The 16,218-nt window shown below is 42.5% G+C and overlaps 1 long non-coding RNA gene across 2 annotated transcripts in view; it reads left to right on the top strand.

Annotated features, from left to right (window-relative positions):
* Nucleotides 1–10,558: 10,558 nt before the first annotated feature.
* LOC117881096 overlaps nt 10,559–16,218 on the top strand; it is a 57,534-nt gene continuing 51,874 nt past the window's right edge. For both annotated transcript variants that reach the window (XR_004646686.1, XR_004646685.1), the window contains exon 1: nt 10,559–11,007. This is a non-coding gene — a long non-coding RNA (uncharacterized LOC117881096). The remainder of the gene's footprint in view (nt 11,008–16,218) is intronic.

Genomic DNA, 16,218 nt, shown 5'->3' with positions numbered 1-16,218 from the left:
TATAAAGTTTGCAGATGATACCAAGCTGGGAGGGGTTGCAAGTACTTTGAGGATAGGATTAAAATTCAAAATGATTTGGACAAACTGTAGAAATGGGCTGCGATGAAATTCAATGAGGACAAATGTAAAGTACTCCATTTAGGAAGGACCAATCAGTTGCACACATACAAAATGGGAAATGAGTACCTAGGAAGGAGTACTGCGGAAAGGGATCTGGGGGTCATAGTGGACCACAAGCTACATATGAGTCAACAGTGTAACACTGTTGCAAAAAAAGCAAACATTCTGGAATGTATTCGCAGGAGTGTTGTCTAGGGTTACCATATTTCCACAATCAAAAAAGAGGACGTGGGGGGGGAGCCCCGCCATAGCCCCACCCCGCCCCATCCACTCCCTCCCACTTCCCACCCCCTGACTGCCCCCCTCAGAACCCCAACCCCCCCTGCTTCTTGTCCCCTGACTGCCCCATGCTGAGAACCCCCCACCCTAATTACCCCCTTGGACCCTACCTGTCCCCTGACTGCCCCGACCCTAATCCACTCGCATGGGTGGCAGGGTTGTAGAAATTTTGGTGGTGCCCAGAACCCCCCCCTTCACACTTGCCTAAGCATCTGGGAGGGGGGTTGGGTGGGGGGAGGAGGTCTGGGGTGCAGGTCCTGGGCTGGGGATTAGGGTGCAGGGTGCAGGCTCTGGGATGGAGTTTGGGGGTGGAAGGTGATGCAAAGGGAGGGGGTGCAGGCTTTGGGAGGGAGTTTGAGGGCAGGAGGGGTGTGGGAAGCGGGGAGGGTTTGGGAGGGAGTTTGGGGATAGGAGGGGATGCAGGGGTGAGGGCTGTGGGTCTGAGGATGAGGGGTTCATGATGCAGGAGGTGGCTCAGGGCTGGGGCAGAGGATTAGGGTGCGGGGGGATGAGGGCTGGGACTGAGGGGTTTGGGGCATTGGAGAGGCTCAGGGCTAGGGTGGAAGGGCAGGGTAAGGGCAGCCTGTCTTCCCATTAGTGGATGGGGGATGCTAGGAACCGGGGGCAGCAGACAGCAGTTGCTGCTGGCTTTGGCAGTACAAGCAGGCAAGGGAGAAGCAGGCAGGGAGGCGGGGTGCACGGGGGGGACGTGTGGAGGGAGGGTGGCAGGTGGAGGCAGGGGACCCATCCAACACTCCCCCGCTCCCTGACTATCCCCCCCCGGACTCCCCTTACCATTCTGGCTCCACGTGTAGGCAAAACACACTGCCCGGTGGGTCGGTTTGTGTGTTACACAGGGCTGCAGACAGAGGGAGGGGGAAGCAGGGGAGGGCTCTGGCTGCTGGAGGCCAATGGGACCGGCTCAATCGGCCCAGCCGCCCAATCAGCAGCCGCACTCTTCATGGAAGGGAGGGAGGGAGGCAAGGGAGAAACCCCCCCCAGAAAATTTTAACCTTGTTACCAATTCCTCCCGGATGGCTATTTAGAGACGCAAAAGCTGGACATGTCCAGGGAAATGTGGACGGATGGTAACCCTAGTGTTGTCACCAAGACACAAGAAGTAATTCTTCTGCTCTGCTCCGTGCTGATTAGGCCTCAACTGGAGTATTGTGTCCAGTTTGGGCGCCACATTTCAGGAATGATGTGGACAAATTGGAGAAAATCTTGAGAAGAGCAACAAAAATGATTAAAGGTCTAGAAAACATGACTGATGAGGGAAGATTGAAAAAATTGGGTTTATTTAGTCTGGAAAAGAGAAGACTGAGAGGAGACATGATAACAGTTTTCAAGTATGTAAAAGGTTGTTACAAGGAGGAGGGAGAAGAATTGTTTTTCTTAAGCTCTGAGGATAGGACAAGAAGCAATGGACTTAAATTGCAGCAAGGGAGGTTTAGGTTGGACATTAGGAAAAACTTCCTAACTGTCAGTGTGGTGAAGCACTGGAATAAATTGCCTAGGGAGGTTGTGAAATCTCCATCACTGGAGATTTTTAAGAGCAGGTTAGACAAATACCTGTCAGGAATTGTCTAGATAATACTTAGTCCTGCCCTGAGTGCAGGGGACTGGAATAGATGACCTCTTGAGGTCCCTTCCAGTCCTATGATTCTATCCCAGAGCCATTCCATTGCTTGATAACTTGCCCTCTTGATAGCAGGAATAAACGCACCCCTTGTTGGTAGCAATTTTTCTCCATTTGTCTGCCTCTTGAAAAACATCCACCAACTTAGCTCTGCAAGTATCGTAATGTTGGTTTTCAAATGATAAACTCAGCATATGAATGTCTTCAGTACATTTATGACCTTGTCAGTGACAGTCTCAGCCATTCTGACCGCGTCTCTGAGCACCTTCAGAATGAGGAGGGAGGTTTTGGAGGCTAAATCAAATGCCTTCCAGTAAGATAATTTGGTCTTTCCAGCAAGCTTTTCAAGGATGTGACACTTCTGGAAGAGCATGGAAACCTGGCAATGTGGTGGCTTTTAATGGTCCAAGAGATAGGAATGTGTCTGTGAGGGACATACAGGGATTGTTTCCCCAGCAGCAGGCCCAAAAACAGAATCTTGAGTAAGTCTTGGGTAGCATCTCACAGAGAGCACTAGAACGGCTGTGTCTTGTGCAAAAATCCAGAGTATAGTAGTACCTCTCTCTGTGGAATTCATGCCATGCAAGATAATTTTAGTGTCAGATTCCTCATGGGAACTACGAAGAAACTCCACTGAACATTGCAAGACAGCAGCTTCATTATGCTATGTGGCAACAAAATTCTTTGAGCAATTCTTTGCACGCTGGAGCATTTTTCATGCAAGATATACAGCATGGGACAGTAGCTTCTTGATTGTGACTTTGGAGATGTTTGTGGAGTCAATAATTTTGTACTAAACATGTGCAACACCATGGAGTCTTTTCTTTCTGGTAATATTTTTAATTGATTTCTTTGCATATGTGTCAAACACCAGGTGGACTTTGTCGTAGTATTTTCTCTGTAGCCTCATTATGAAGTGTTCAGCCAAACCTTGACAGGCGTTAATGGTTTCTGGTTTGTTGCGAGCTTGTACCTCAGCCATACCACCTATGACTGCTATGCTGAAAGGCTTCTTCTGGCATAAGGTACTGGTCACATTGTCATGCTGCTTAGGAAGACCATGCAAACATTGGTTTGCTTTTCAGCTGACACATATACATTGTTCTGTCAACACTCTAACATCGATTGTGGTCCCATGGAAAATAAAGAGCAGCAAAGACTCAACCATCTTCATGTATCGCTGCACCAAAAGTTCGTTTTGTTGCTGATTCAGCCTCATTGAATTACTTGTTCCGTTCTGTGATATTGCAGCTCACCATCATGCACAATAGGTCATTGAGAATGGAATGTACACTGGATATGTGGAATTGGTCTTGCAAATCATGCATCTTTTGAGAAATGACTTCAAACATATCTATGTGCTTTTCAAAGAAGACATGTAGAAAGCATTTTTGAAGGGCAACAAGTATTCAGGTATGTCCTCCTATTGCATGTCGCAACTTTTTCCTTGCAAGAATTTGGTATACAGTACTGTGTCTGTACAAAATCCCCCAGATCTGCATACAATTTGTAGATGGATTCCAGTATTTTCTGGTTGGATGCTGACATTTTAGCCATAACAACTCTTTTGGCATAATAAACAAAGCTGGTAATCAATACCATTTAACCGTTCCTCTTTCCCCGATGATGGCAAATCAGCTTGAAGCCTCCTTCCATTTATAGTAATCTGCAACATTGAAAAAAATAATCAGGTATCATGTTCTGAGCATTAACTTATGTTAGTCTGACATTACTGCCAGTCGAAGACTACAATTCAACTTTATGAAGGGCTGCATGTTTGACATCCCTGTGTTAAAGTAAAAGTTGATTTTTAAATATTTTCTTGAATATATATCTACATAATGGTCCTAGTTTTGTCATGTTTGTTACCATTGTGTTCCTAGGGGACGGGCTTTCGAATGATACCCAACTCGACCCATTTCTGATGACGTATTATCAAGATTTCCATCAGCTGGAGGACTTGAAGCTGGGAGCCAGAGGAGCACTGAGTTCACCCTGCCACATCACAGAGTGTGACACCAATGACATGATTCTGTATATTTTTATGAATCAAATATTACCTCCCTTACATTTCTGTCACTACCTTTCTACAGAATGAGATTTTAGTACATGAAGCCATCAGGCTTTTTTCTCTCTTGCTAGAAGTACATTACTTGAGTTTTGGTTTGAGAGCTGTTATATTTTATACCCTTCTTCCTCTGGAACAGGGCTAACAGGCATGGCTTGTTTCTCCTAGCCAACACCCTGTTACATAGGGATTTTCTAATGGGTACCTTTCGGGGTGGGGGGGACTTGCTTAGATAAAAAGTTCAAAGTGAATGGATGAAAACATCCCATTTTTAGATAGATTAATTAAAAAAGTCTAACATTTATTTATAGATTATAGTAATTCAGTTTAACGATGTCATTTGTTTGCTCTTTTAATCAGAGTTCATTTGCCTTCTGATATTATTTGTTTGATCTGTCAACTCCCCTTGCCATTACAAGTTACCTTAATTTTCTGTGTTTTTCTAATTTCGATTTTATGCGTTTTGGACAGGCTTTTTCTCTAATCTCTCTAAATTGCCTCGCACATTTATGGTGCTATATAAATGATCATAATAATGCTTGGGGGCAGAGGGAAAGAAGCAGATGGGAGGGAGTGGCTGAGCAGGGTGGAAGAGGGAGCACGTAATGCAAGGCAAAAGAGAGGTCAGATTAGGAGGGAATAGGGACATGTGGAGTCAGTGTCTGAGTCAAAGCCAAGGGTAGGGATGAGACAGTTTCCTTTCAGCAAAAACAATGAGGAGTATTTGTGGCACCTTAGAGACTAACAAATTTATTTGGGCATAAGCTTTCATGGGCTAAAACTCACTTACTCAGTTGCATGGAGTGGAAAATACAGTAGGCAGGTATATATACACAGTACATGAAAAGATGGGAGTTGCCTTACCAAGTGGGGGGTCAGTGCTAATGAGACAATTCAATTAAGGTGGAAGTGAGCTATCCTCAACAGTAGAATACAAGGGAGGAAAAATCACTTTTGTAGTGGTAAGGAGGCCAATGTAATCACTGTGGCCCATTTCAAACAGTTGACAAGAAGGTGTGAGTAACAGGATGGGGAAACCACTTTCCTTTCAGACGGTTTCAGTTTTCTCTGAGGAAATCCCATTTCTCCACTAAAGAGCAGTAGCAGAGAGAAGGTCTGGAGCCAGAGACAAAATTGCAGAAGGGTTGGTGGGAGTTGTAAGCATCTTCAAGTCTCAGACCCTTAGAGAGTCAAGGTTTTAAACTGGATTGGAATGTGTTGACGACAAACAAAAACCATTACAATTCATTTTGTACATCATCAATACAATCCAAACATCAGGGCTGCTGTTTGTTCATCCAGCTGAGATACCACTTACAAGAATAAAATAGTTGGAACCATGGTTTATAAGAATAGCGCCTATCAAATCTTATTTTCATAGCTCAGTACTAGCATACTTGTGGGAATAAAGTGGAACACAGTTTTGACTCATCTCTTAGCAAAATTGAGCCTGAAACTCCCTGGGCCAAGTGAGGGAGGAGGGAAAAGCCAACTCATTAAAATTTTGGCAAGCTGTCTTGTAACTGATGTGTTGTATTCCAACTTTATGTGGTGCTGCTGCTGATCTGAACATATGTGCACCAGAAACTACAATACCCAAGGCATTTCATTTGTAGCCTAAATCAGACATGAATCTAAGTAGACCAAGAGGAACAGATGCTGAATGAGATGAGATAGCAGGAAGAGAAAAGGAGAAATGCTAAGATTAAGTATTTCTTTGGCAACTATAAAGTATTGCTCATAGAGGATTATAACATTTCCCATGAATAAATATACTTAGACTTCTGTACAACTGCATTACAGAAGGGAGTGGGAGTTATCTGTAGGCTAACAGGAAATCTGTGTTTAGGTGAATTAGAATAACTTGGAAAATATCCCCACAGCAAACCAGAAATGACACTTTAGTGCTTAGTTTTCATGCAAAGGTATTTGTTGTATTTAATACTTTCATTTTTAAAAAACCTATCTGTTATGTTTTAACAAGTGTTGCATTTTTTTAAGCCCCATGTAACACAGTGGGCATGGTTCTGATTTCACATACACTGGAGTCAATCAAAATATCTCCACTGATCAGAATCAGGCCCAATACATTTAGATTTAATCAGTCTAATTAAATGGTAGCTGCTTATTAAAGTACAAGACACTGATGGTTTGTTACAGGTCAGATTTTCAAAAGTGCTCAGCATCCGGCAGTTCCATTGAGAACGATGCAAAAAGCAAAACTGAAAAAATAGAGAGACAGCTCAGGCACAGAGAGCTTAAGGCCAAGATTTAAAAACATGGGAGTCTGACCTCACCTTCCTAACTCTATATTTAGACACCTAAATAGCCAAGCAGATTTTTGAATGCTGATCACCAAGAAGCTGCCACTGAAATCAATTGTGATTGAGACTGTCTACCATAGAGATGAGCAGAAACACAAGTGAACAGCTTAACAGGACACCATGAATTCAAAAATCACACTGGTGTCTGAAAAGGGTTGTTTAACTCACTACTGATACAAGCCACCACTCAGATTACTGTAAATAAGAGAGATTAGATAACCAAACTTTCTTTTTTTCGTTTATTTTGTACATATGACAGCAGATTGTGTACTATCAGTTTAACAATTGCCCCTATCTAGCTAGTCAGTTTCCTCTGTTAACTGTGTGGTTCTGTTGATCAGCAAAAAGAGAGTTTTTGAAAGGAAAATATGATTGTAAAGCCACATAAACCGGCAGGGGGACTTCAACAAGTATAATACCTGAAACTACTTTGCACTCATTTTTTCCTTCTTTCTTTTTTCAAATTGACTAGATTTCAAATTGACTGTGACCTTTTAATGTCACATTTCCTGCTACAAATGGAGGTGTCCAAGTTATAGGAAATTTAATTTTGTTTGAAATTTCCCAGTAAAACCAAATCCTCTTTTAAAAATTTCATTTAATCTTGTGGAATCAATACTCAGTATAAAAGTCAGAATGGGATCTTTTGAGAGTTGAATTCCATTTACAGTATGTGCTATTTATGGGTGAATAGTATTCTATTTAGGTTCTTGTAGCCAACTCCTAACATTGTTGTATCAGAACACATTTCAGGGAAATAACATAGGAAATGACTTACATCAACCAACTAAATTTTACTCTCCTTCCTGGCCCCACACCCCGGGGAGTAAATTAAGTAGTTACATTTGTTTTGCTTTATGTAAATTACAGTAGATTCAGAGTTTGTGGGGAAGCAAGGTCAAAGAGGTGAGTTTAGCATTTTGACTGCAAAGTGGCCAGGTGTGTGGTCATCCTTAATCCGTGGGAGTGAATTTCAGTCTTGGACAGGCTGCCAAGAAAATCCTGTCTCGTGTGCACATGCTTCAGGTAGACAGTACCAAGGCTCCTGAGGAGCAGAGCTGTGAAAGGTATTTGAGGTCTCAAGGGCGAGGCAGTTCTTTAGTATCCTGGTCCAGCTCATTCAACTTTTTGGAAATAAGGAGCTAGGCCTGAAACTTGACTCTGTGTTTGAAATTTAAAATCAGTGTTGTAGTGAGGGCTCACCTTTTTGCTTGGATTGCCTACTTGCTTTGGTGCAGAATCTGTCTAGAGAGGCAGAAATTTATCCCAGAATAGCTACAGTTCATGGATATGTCTCAATATATCTATTGTGGCATTGACTGAGCCATTAAAAAAGACATCCAAGAAGAGCCACACATATGCTTAATCATCCTCAGCAATTAAACAGTGAGGGAGGAATGCAGTAAACTCCAGGCCCTTAACAAATGAATAACTGATAACCAAGAGGTCCAAACTGCCTTTCATTACTACTCTGTCCCAGTTGTATGCCAGCTGACCGTCCGCCGGCTCCTCCTTCTGAGTGGCATTCCCATCCTTCAATGGAGGGAGAGCTAGCAACAGGAAGCCAGGGTGGGATTTCCTGTTACCTCTCTAAACTAATCAGGGATGAGGGGAGGACTGGCTCATTCATAGCAATGCTGCTGCTGCTATGTGGAGTAATGGCTGCACATTTAATAGGGAAACTATAGAGCATGTGGCATTCAGGAATGATGTCCACTTGGTTGTCAGTGGGGCTGTCACGGCTGCTTCCCCACTTTGAACTTTAGGGAACAAATGTGGGGGCCTGCATGAAAACTTCTAAGCTTAACTACCAGCTTAGATCTGGTCCGCTGCCACCACTCCCAAAACTAATTCCCTTCCCTGGGTAGCCTTGAGAGACTCTCCACCAATTCCCTGGTGAATACAGATCCAAACCCGTTGGATCTTAAAACAAGGAGAAATTAACCATCCCCCTCCTTCCTCCCACCAACTCCTGGTGGATCAAGATCCAACCCCCTTGGATCTAAAAACAAGGAAAAATCAATCAGGTTCTTAAAAAGAAGGCTTTTAATTAAAGAAAAAGGTAAAAATCCTCTCTGTAAAATCAGGATGGAAAAATAACTTTACAGGGTAATCAAACTTAAAGAGCTCAGAGGACCCCCCTCTAGCCTTAGGTTCAAAGTACAGCAAACAGAGATAAACACTCTAGCAAAAGGTACATTTACAAGTTGAGAAAACAAAGATAAACTAACACGCCTTGCCTGGCTGTTTACTTACAAGTTTGAAATATGAGAGACTTGTTCAGAAAGATTTGGAGAACCTGGATTGATGTCTGGTCCCTCTCAGTCCCAAGAGCAAACAACGTCCCAAACAAAGAGCACAAACAAAAGCCTACCCCCCCCCCAAGATTTGAAAGTATCTTGTCCCCTTATTGGTCCTTTGGGTCAGGTGTCAGCCAGGTTACCTGAGCTTCTTAACCCTTTACAGGTAAAAGGATTTTGGAGTCTCTGGCCAGGAGGGATTTTATAGTACTGTACACAGGAGAGCTGTTACCCTTCCCTTTATAGTTATGTCAGGTGCTGAATTGTTTGTTCCAGCACTTCATGCAGCAGGTGCTACTTTTTCAAAGCTTGTGTTTTCAAGGCAAGATATAGTATGTTGCAATAATCAACTTTGGGGGTAACAAAGTCATTTATGACAGAGTGGATTATTGTCAGAAAGAAAAGCACAGAGTCTCTTAGCTAGATGTACATAATGAATGTATTTTATGCCCTTCATATTATCGAAGAATCCAGTGCCAGTAAGGAGTCTAAAGAAGCCCTTTGAGTGTGGATTAGCTTGACAGTTTGGAGACAGCTATCCTTGACTGAAGGGAATATCATGGTGGCAGCAAGGTCTGCAAAGTGTTTTCCCCACCCACCTTCTTCTCACTTGGGTTTATCTTCAGCCAGCTCCTCCTCATCCATGTGCTGCTGGTGGTTGTGACTGCATATGATGTGAAGGATAAATGAAAGGGAGATTTGAGTGACAGTTCACTTGTCCATTTTACTGCCACCTAACCAGAGTGTAGTAAGAGGCCAATGAGCCAAAGAAGAATGGAAGCATGAAATCAAGTTGTGGTAGGATTGAGAGTAGCACAAGGGTTTGAATTAAACAGTGTGAAGGAGAGGAAATCTGGAGGAGAGAGACCTTGGAGTAAATATTATTGGTGAGCAGGGGCCAAGGATGTGGGGTTGGGAGGTGTCCTGAAAGAGAGTGGGGGGATATAGAGCACAAAAAATTATCAGAAGAGGGAGGGAACTTGTTACAAAACCCGAGGGGGCAATGTTTAGGGATCTGGTCCTAGAAAACATAAGCTGCCTGCATGGGTTTTTAAATTCACATCTTGTGGAATGAAATAATAGACAGTGTTTTAAATAAGAAATCTAAAAGGCATTCTGCAAAGATTTCTTTATGTGCATGAACTGCCTATTTTGATTGTGTGTACCTCACATGCAACAAACTTTTAAAAATATTCATTTAATTTAAAAAATAAATGTTTTTTTTCTTTTACAAATATAAACTGTTATACTTTGGCATCATTTGTCAAATTGAGACTTTCATTGGTCACATCAAGAGGGTGCTAGAATCACTGTTTTGGTCCAAGCATGCTGCTGGTTAATCTATTAATAAATGTTAATCCTTGGCACAGAACACTGATTCAATTGTTGGATTAAAATAGTAGTTAATACATTGATGCTATAGGAAAGTATGGCCCAGTCCAGACCCCGGGTTTGGCTTGTATTATTGGAAAGAAATATGTCTCTCAGCCTGCTCTCTCAGCCTGCTCAGTTTGTGCTAATTGAAGCAGGCCTGTTAGTTTGCAAGGTCTCTGTGTTAACTGCAGGAAGAAAATCCAGAGACAAAGTGTCTGTTCTAAAAATGATAAGATAACAGCAGTCTTCCTGAGTTCAGGAACAAGATTTCTTAATCCTTTTGCATTCCTATCTTGCTTGTTTTCTTTTCATGTGTAACAAGTGACATGAATAGATTCATTAGAGTCTGTCATGCCCCAATGATTTGAGAATGGTTATGTTAAAGAATGTATAGGTAATAAAATGCAGATGTAATAGGAAGTATGTTAAGTAAAATAGAGTGTGATTGTGGTTGTGTATTTGGATGAGTAATAAAAGGGTTGAAGTGCCAGCCTAATAAATGACACCACATCTAGAGGAAGAGCCAACAGGCCAAAGAATGTGCTGGGTCAGGTAGCCCGATGATAACCCTGAGGGCACACCGGAATCCACCCACAACTGCACCACCCCAAGGACAGGGGAGGCGGCCAAAGAATCGAAGAACAAGATAATAACAAGCCGTCATTGCTGTGCCATCTGCATGATTGATTATCACTTCAAAGATGAGAACAGCATGATGAAGCAAACCCTATAGACTTGAATGAGGATAAATCCTTATAAAAACAGGCCCTGAAGACTGAGAACTTTGGGTCTGGTTCTGCAACCAACTTCCAGGAGCATCAGATGCACATCGGACAAGGCCCCGCTCCCTCCTCGGGTCCAGGCCACCTGGCCAGTGACTTGGCACAAGCAACTCTAAGGCTGGTAACTATAACAACAACTTTGCAGAACTTGTGTGTGTGTGAAAGAATGTGTGAGTGAAATGGAATGTTATAGCTATAACTGACTGCTTACTATGATTCTTTCTGTATTCACAATAAATGCAGCATATTGCTTTATCCCCTTTAATAAGATCCTGCTGGTTTTTGTTTTCTTGGTATAACACAATTACTTTTCTTTTTTAATTTGTCTTATTGTACTTTTGTCTTCCTCTTACATATCGGTGATATAATCATGCTTGGCAGAATTCAGTTTTTTTAATATTATTTTGTGGATGTTTATATCAGTATTTATTTGTAAGCATTTTTAATTTTTATATAATTACATTTTCACAGTTGTGCAAGATTGTGGGTTTTAAGCATCTTATTTTTATTTTTTGTCTATTTAAATGTTCACATTTTGGGAAATTATGAGGGCAGTCAGACAATAATTATGTAATGACAATAGATGTTGAGATTCAAAAAGTTTATAACCATTACAACAAAAATTGTCCACATCATGTCAAAATATATAAATATCCTTAAAGCAGACTCTAATAAGATCTCAAGCAGCATTTTTCTTACTTTTCTCATCTGTGAATTTAAATTATCAATGAGAATATTTTTGTCACTTTGTGTGTATATGGGGAAATCAATGTTTACGTACATTTACCAATACAAATTGAATCCTCCCAAGCCTAGTTATAATTTATAAATATACCAGTATCATCTTAACACTACAATTATTTTAATAGGTCTGACAAATACAGTTTCTTCCTTTCAACAACTCCAAATTCTCTGCTCTAGAGATTTCCCCTCAATTTATAAACCACAGATGTCTTCAGTATCTCTGGGGTAAGGGAAAACTATTAAAGGCAGTTTGCAAGTTAGTACAGAAATAACACTTTTCCGGCTGCACAGGTTTTAATTTCTCAAAATAGAGTACCTATAATAATCAAGATGTAATAGCTGAAACCAAAGCTGCCTCATTTGGTAAGGTCACAATTAAAAAACAAACCAAACAACCCCTTCTCCCCTAGTGCTATTCTGATTTAAAATGTAGCTCTCCTCCCACACCCCTCAATTTATAAATCTCATCTGAATGAAAATAGTTGGTCATATTCAATAACTGAAAAGTAACCTTCAGAGGATATCACTCATTTTAATCGAAAAGTTACTCATGTTCCATACAAATCTGGTGTCACCTCATTTTTACTGTTGAGAATTATTTGCTTGAGAAACCTAGGAGCCACTGCCAGAGAGATGTTTCAATCACTTTCGGAGCTGCCCGAGGTAAGTGCCGCACCCCTCACCCCCTCCTGCACCCCAATCCCCAGAGCCCACACCGAAACTCCCTCTCAGAACACGCACCTCACACCCCCTCCTGCACCCAAACTCCCTCCCAGAGCCTGCACCCCCTCCTACACCCCAACCCTCTTTCCCAGTCTGATGAAAGTGAGTGAGGGTGGGGGAGACTGAGAGAGGGAGGAGACATGGAGTGAGAGGCGGATGGGAAGAGGTGGGGCTGGGATGGAGTCTTGAGGGAAAGGGTGGAGTTGGGGCAGGGCCTGGGACTGCCTGGGGAGGGCTTGGGGAGCCCTGAAAATTTTTAAATCAAAATGGGGGTCCTCGGGTTGCTGAAGTTTGAGAACCGCTGCTCTAGGGAACTGTTAGTGCAGCTTGCTGTGAACTAAATTTTGGTGTAGACAAGGCCTTACTTTCATTTTCATGCATTTAAAAAAAGGCTAGGAAATTACAGCACCACTTCTCAAGAATATTAATGAATATTTTGGCTATTTTCATCCATTTCTATGTCATGAACATGAATTTTAAGTGATGCAAATCCCTTTTAAGCATTGAAACCATGCCACGTTATTCCAGTGTTTACCCTTAACCACTAGTCTTGTGCATTGAGTAAACTTAATTTGAGCTCTTATAAACATTTAATTATTAATGTACATAAAACTAGAGGAACGATTCTGTAGAAAAGCCATTTAGCTAACTGTCCTAGTTAGTATTCTGGTAAATCATTTTAACCATTACAGACCAAACTTTCAAAATGTGCCTCCATTTGCACATGCAACTTTGGAGCCCTAGCACTTGTGCATGCACATAGTAGGATTTATGTACATAAAACAGCATTCATTAAGCTTTCCACTTTTTGTATGTAAATTGTAAATTGAATGTAAATAAGATTTGTGAGTGTATATTTATTTGTATGCAGCAGTGTTCAAAGATTTTTTACATAAGTGTTTAATGTATATAGAAACCTCTTTAACCACACTGCATGTTTGTGTTAGGAGACTGGGACCTAGGTAGTCATATCTAGTGGTCGGCATCCAAATGCCAGAGTCAAAGGTCAAGACAGGGCCAGAATCAGGGCCGCAGGTCAGAACTGGAGTCAGAGTCCAAATGCCAGAGACAGGGGTCGAGACAGAGTCGGAGCCAAGGGTCGGAGCCAGATTACCAGGAATCAGGGAAGGCAGAAGCAGTGTAGGATATGGGCTGGTGCTGTGGGGGAGCAGGGCTTGGCACGAGATGAACACAAGGAGGCAGAGAGTTCATGGACATGTGCATTGAACAGTTAGCAAGCTACTGCTGTTGCTGAGGTTAAGAACCAGCCTGCTAATTTCCTCAGCCAATCAGGCAGGGCAATCCATCAGGCAGCCTACCCCACTCTTTAGGCCAGCTGCAGGGCCTTACTTCTGACCGTTTGCCTGCACATGCACAACCAAATAACTTGCTTAATGTTGCAATTCTCATACATGAAATCAAAGGAATTTTGCCTGCAGGATCAGACCTTTTTTGTCTAATCAAAAAATTAGATTTTTTTTTTAAATTAACCAAAGCACAACACAAAACAACAACTTTTTTTAAGTTTTTCATTTCAATGTGACAGTTTTGGGGTATTTTTCACCTTGTTGTGTTTTTCCTTTTTAATTGGCCAAATTTGAAGATGAAATACCGTTTTGAATTACAATGTTTTGAAATGAAAAAGTCTGAGCAAAATGTTTTGAAATGAAATGGTTGAAATTGCGAATGTTTTGACTTTTTTGAAAAAAAAATTACATGAAAAAATTTTTTTGTTTACCTGAACCATTTGTCGAATTCACACCGAATTCACAAATAGTTTTGGAGCCCCCCAACAGTGCATATTTGGTTGAAATTTCTAGTTGCCAAAAATAATTGCTCAGCCATTCTGAACAGAGTGGGTTAGAACCAGCTGAACTAATCCTGAACATCATGGGTTAGAGTGGAATTAAACCTAAGTGTGGTTTTCAGAATTGAAAGCATAGGGACATTTCTAGATGGGGCACAGGAAGGATCTCATAGCTTGCCTGACTGACTGCGCTTGCCAGTTAATCCCATAAGGGTAGGGAAACACCAAAGTCTTTGGAATGATCTGAGAAATCCCTTTTGTTGCCTCACCTGTTGGAAGCGAGGGAATGAAAGGCAACACAAACTCCCCTCCCCTCCCCTCCTCCAAAAAGCTCAAGATTAAGTATACCTAGGCCATCCCTGACAGTTGTCACAACTATATCTGTCCTGCCTTGCTAGTGATCAGCCTAACATTCCTTCCACAAGGTGGCCAACATGATGGATTTTTCTAATAGCAGGTTTTCAGATCCTCCTATGGGGCTACAGGAGGTGGTTCCTCCTTTCCAGTTCCCTGCACTGCCTCCTCCCAGGGCAGAGTGGGGGAGGGGCCAAAGGAACTCCCTCTTGCCCCCCCAGGCCTTGGGAGGGGGGCAATTAGAGACTCCTGGCTCCCACACTCCACCCAACCTCCTGCAGCACCAGAAGGGTAGTGAGGAGCAAAGCGGCTGTAGAAGGAGCAGAAGCCAAGCTTATCACTGAGAGGAGCAGCAGAATCTGAAGCGGTGTTTGTGGGGCATAACTGGTGTTGGAGTCCGTGGGTGTAGCAGATTAAGTCATTGGGGGTGGTGGGTGTCCACAAACCTTATTTGTCCAAACCACCATTTTAATCGAGCCACATTATTGTGACCTCTACCCAGTAGCAATTACTCCAGGGGAAGAGCATGCTAGGAAAGGAAACTTTTTTCAGCTCTAATCAAAGAGCATTTTGACACTGCAATGTCTTTGCCAAGAAGTTGCATTCAGTTGTGGGCCTTTCAGGAATAATTCAAAACAACACTGAAAACCAGTTTGACTAGATGTTGCATGGCATAGAATCTTTTTTTCCAGATTCATTCAGTCTATATGTAATTCCTTTGTTTATTCTTGTAATTAAATAAAAAAAAGTCATTATGTAAAGATGGATAGAATTACTATAAAAAATGTAACCTGCAAATTCAAAAGATGTATTTACTTTCTGCACCAAGGAGAGAACAGCCTACTTCAGTCAATACACTTATTTCTAAGGGAGAGTTTGATCCAACTCCTAAAACAGTCAGTGGGAATCGGTAAAGCAGTGATCTGCACCCTTAAGGGTCAGAGGCCTAGAGATGGCCAGCCTGTCCAATTAGCCCTGCCTGACACACCTGGGAGGGGTAGGACATATTATCTGGCTGAGTAAGGGCTGCATGGGAGACAGGGAGTTCTGGGAGAGATCTTAAGCAAGCAGGGGGAGAAACTGCAGAGCTCTGCAGGCAGTGGAGAAGCCTGGGTCCTTACAGCAGATGCAGGGGTTGCTAGAGGAAGCTGAGCTAACAAGACAGCCAGGGTAGACTGGAAAGAAGTTGCTGAAAATTTAGAGAGGCTGCATAGTTGGCAAGGGAGACTGATCCTGTTTTAGCTCCCTGAAGACTGGCTTCACCAGGCCTAGAGACTTTTGTTTTGGGACTTTGAAATTCTGGGTGGTCCTAACTTGGGCTCTGAGGTAAAAGCCTTCAAATTATTACTTCAAACTAGCTCCTTTTATTAAAGAGACTCATGCTCAGGGGCGGCTCTAGGCACCAGCAAAGCAAGCACATGCTTGGGGCAGCCATTTGCAGGGGTGGCAGGGATCCAGCATGGGAGCTGAGAACCAACAGGGGGCCCTGGGAGCTATAGTTCCTTGGTTAGCTCCCTGCCTATAGAGCCAGCCCTGGAACAGGGAAAGAACTACATTTCCCAGCATTCCCTTGGCCACTACCAACAGGAAAGAGGGGGAGGGAGTGAGGAAGCTGAGACCTCATGCTGCAGCCTGCTTTGAATGGAGAGCTGCACTGTGAGTGGGGATTCCATGTTTTAACACTCAAAAAATAGGACACTCAAT

Source organism: Trachemys scripta, chromosome 7 (assembly GCF_013100865.1).
Source record: "Trachemys scripta elegans isolate TJP31775 chromosome 7, CAS_Tse_1.0, whole genome shotgun sequence".
NCBI classification, from domain to species: Eukaryota; Metazoa; Chordata; order Testudines; family Emydidae; genus Trachemys; species Trachemys scripta.
The sequence above is the reverse complement of the archived record's forward strand: the minus strand, read 5'-3'. Positions and strand labels throughout refer to the sequence as shown.